The sequence below is a fragment of the Malania oleifera genome, chromosome 1 (assembly GCF_029873635.1).
Source record: "Malania oleifera isolate guangnan ecotype guangnan chromosome 1, ASM2987363v1, whole genome shotgun sequence".
In the NCBI taxonomy this organism is placed as follows: Eukaryota; Viridiplantae; Streptophyta; class Magnoliopsida; order Santalales; family Ximeniaceae; genus Malania; species Malania oleifera.
Window position 1 is genome coordinate 40,416,043 of NC_080417.1, and position 4,458 is coordinate 40,420,500.

Sequence of the window (4,458 nt, forward strand, 5' to 3'; positions counted from 1 at the left end):
AACCTTCTTAAAATTATTCTTAGATATGGGAAAATATCTTTAGGGTGAGTGATGCATATGTTAGACACACTACTGGTACATAATTGGAACACTATCTCCATTTACTTTGATTTTTGGAACCTAGACAGTCCTTGTGATGCGTATGTTAGACACAGTACTATTACACAATTGAAAAAATGCATATGTCAGAACACTACTATTACACAACTGAAAAAACTATCTCCCTTTACTTTGATATTTGGAACCCAAACAGTCCCTCTCTTTCTACAAAGCTTGGGTCACCTCAAATAATTAATGTTTTTGAGTTAATTGAAACTAGCAATGCAAATTCTATGATAGATTACTACACTACATGAAAGGTCAAGCCTACATGTCATTTCTTTCTACTAATATATAATTCAGTATGAAATTAACTTTGTGAGAGTGAAAGATCTTTAGAGATGGGTGGGCATTCTATGATTTGGTTCAAGCTTAACATATGAAGAATTTAATCTCTTATTTGTTTGTTATTTGTTTGTCAAGATTATCTTGAAGATTACCTATTGCTTTCCTAGAAGGTGGCGTCTCAAAATAAATTTATTAACAAGTCACGAATTCATTAAAAACGGGTTAAAGATTTAGATGGAATGCATAAACCTTACATATAAGCCATGCTCCACACAATTGTATATAACTCATCCTCCATCCCATACCCCTTCTTATCCTCTCTTAACATTAAAAGATGATGCTCTATGATATACAAGTCCTATACATATTTAAAAGTTTGAAATTTAAATCTTAATCTAAATTTGTATAAATTTTTAAAAAATAAGATACAAAAATATGTTAAATTTAATTTAAAACTTGTTTTCAAAGACAACCGAAATGATTTTAGTGGACAAATTAATTGGGCCCGATCATTGCTACTGGGCCGAAGCCGTTCACTAAGTTGAAATCGAGGCCCAAAATGGACGGAGGGTCCACGCCAATTGATCTCAAAGACAAAGCGGGCACAAATTTTCTAAGCTGGGCCAGGGCCCAGGAGACGTAGACATTTCGCTGGAGTTTGGGCCACCACATGTCAATGCTAATTTGCCTGAAACGGAAATTTGGGTTCTGGAATAATCAGATTTTGTCAAATTTCAAATATGTTTGGGCCACCAAAAGCTCTGGATTTCACACTGTTTTGTCAGAACATTTAATTCGTTCATACCCACCAACCATAACCAGCCAAAATGGGCCATCCAACTTTAAAAAGAAAAAAAAAAAACATTTGCGGCACAATAATAATAATAATAATAATAATACATAATGAAGATGTAAATTTTATTGAAAAATTCAAAGTAGCCATGTTGATGAAATAGTAGTTTTTTTTTTTTTTTGATAATCTAGAGACTCTAACCATCATCACGCCACTTTTGACACTATGATGCCCCACCAAAATTAGGGGTAAAAGTCACTTGCCTATTGACGCACTTCTGGTAATTCACTGAAATAAACTCTTAAGGGAGAATCGAACTCGTGACCTTAGGGTCACCAAAGTCACAAGTCGCTCTTACTACTTGCGCCAATCAAGCTGGCCATTGATGAAATAGTTGTTATTATCTACTCCAAGAGTAAAATATTGATTTAATTGAAAAATTAAATAAAATAGGTTGGCCTTATTCTTTGTTTCAGGCCTATGGAATTAGAGGATCTCTTATATAGATGATATAGTAACTAGTTGATCGAGTACAATTTTAATTGTTTTGTTTCAAAGTAAAGATATTCATAGGGACAATTTACCATATTGAGATATTCACAAATTATTATTGTTATTGGTCAAGACGGGAGAAAAGATTATATATCTATATAGAGTGTACACACTAAAGCCAACATGATTTTACCGTACATATGTATTTTACCTAAATTAAATAATTATAATTACTTTTTTTGCACATACAGTAAAATAATGTTAGTTTTGATGTATACACCCTATATACTTTACTAATTTCTCTACAACATACACTCACGAGTTAAGATTCAAGAAAATTCAAACAAGTCAATCTAATTGAGCAGCATGATAAGCAATAAATTAGTAAACCTTGAGTAATTAAGAGATTAATAGATATTATATGGGATCTTGACTCACAAGTTAATAAATTTTAGACAAAGATAAGCAATAAATTAGTAAACTTACCTTGAGTAATTAAGAGATTAATAGATATTATATGGGATCTTGACTTACAAGTTAATAAATTTTAGACAAACTAGCTTGATTGGACAAATTTAACAAGTTCAATATGACTAGTTAAGCACAAAGATCAATCAAAACAACTCAAATAACTATGAAAAAATGTGCTAAACTAATATATATAGTCCTTGTGTCTCACTAACAAATAATGTAATTGTAATAATGGAACCTCCTTTATTGGAGGGATAAACTTATGGTCCTAATGACTCTATAATTAGAGAACATTGCCCTAATTAATGAGGACAAAAAAGGGATAAATCTAAAAAATATTGTGACATACAATCCATTCTAGGTCCCTTTTATATGAAGCATTTAATTAAGTTTTGATGATGAATTAGGGATTGTTTGGTGTCATTTAATTTTTTAATTTCTGCTCTTTTTTTTTTTTCACAATAAAGCGAAGAAATATGTGATCATAGCACATTTATTTGTGTAGATGGTTTTCAATTTTTGTTATTAATTTTTAATTATTGAAGAAAAAAGCTAAAAATCTAGTTTATGACTGTTTGTGATATATAGTCCGTTGCTACAAAATTTTAATTCAAAATTCTCTTTTATAGATTAAATAATTTTTTATTCAATCTTGTAAATGAAAAATGAATAAATGGCTAGATTAATTTAAAGTACAATTAAAATAACAATGTCCATAGAATTAATTTCTATACATTTGAAAAATTAGTAAAGGTTATTCAAATATTAATAAAATTTTAAAATTTTGATGCATTTTCACTTTTCTTCAAGCACCCAAAAATGAGTTTAGAAACATAAAAATTTAATAAAATAATTGTAATTAGTTTTTATCAATTGAAATATTTTTAAAATTTATATTCCTCTGCATTTTATTATTTTAATAATTTCTAGTTGTTTTTTGTTGATTTAAGAACAAAAATGGTCGTGCTTTCAATTAGATTTTTAATTTTTTTTTTACTTCTGAGACTATTACTAAAAAAGTTGTCAATTTTTAGTTTCATCTCGATATTGTTCCACAAGGATACCAAACAATTCCTAACTTAAATGTTAGATAGCTATTCTCATAACTACCTCAAGCTTGGTCTTATTTTGCAAGTTAATTTTTAATATTGAAAATAAATTTAAAAAATTTTATTGCACAATTTATTATTATTATTATTATTATTATTATAACAACAACATAGATTCTTGAGTTAGGAAGTGAGGAAGTTTGAGTCAGTCAATTCAATTAAGTGAAATGGTAAGTCAATTAATAAGGTTAGTTTGAATGCTCAAGCAATTAACAAATACCACTTAGGATATCGATCTATAATTGGGGAAACAAGTCAACTTTATTGAATACCTACACTCTCAACTTGAGTAGTCAAGCCACTAACAAAATTGAAATCACATAAATGGGAAAATGCAAACAATTTCAACTTGAGCAGTTAAGCCACTAAAAAAAATTTTCACATAAATAACAATATAGAAAAATGCATTAGTTGCATATATATATATATATATATATATATATATATATATATATATATATATAGAGGTATGTCTCAATAACACACAATGTAAATATAGTAACTTTATGTTTGGTTAACATTTGAACTTGAATTTGTATTGAATTTGAATAAAATATAATACAAACTTGTATTTTAATTTGTCCAAATCTATTCAAATCCAAATTTAAGGTAACACATCATGAGGGTAAAATTCATAGCACCCTTTGAATTTTTTTCACTTTTTAAAAACTAGCAAAGAACTCTTAAGATTTAAATTTATTGAAAAAGTGAATATTTCATTATTCAACATTTCCATAGCGAGTCATTTGTTAAGTTCATATGAAAAATAAATAAATTTTACCCTTAATAAAATAATTTTTTTTTTTTACCTTTTCATTCCAATCATATGATAGGATAATGATATCAATTTAACATATTAAGTTGAGAAAATCTACCAATTAAGTAAAATATCATGAAAATCAAACAGTAAGTAGATTGGAGACTCTAATGGATTCTTGAATTGACCTGTTAGGTCGGTTTGCTTCCACCATTGCATTTGCAACAAAAAGCTCTATTATCATTTTTTCATAAAAATATATGAAATAATTAAGAATTATTTATAAATAAAAAATACTTATAATTGTAATACTAGCTACAAAATAATTGCTGGTCAATTTGGCAACCGACCTACTTTTCAAGGCAAGGTGACAACCTCAATAAAATGGAGAAAAATTTGTAAATCAGCCAACTTGAACAAACTAGCCAGCTGCAAGATCAATCAACTAA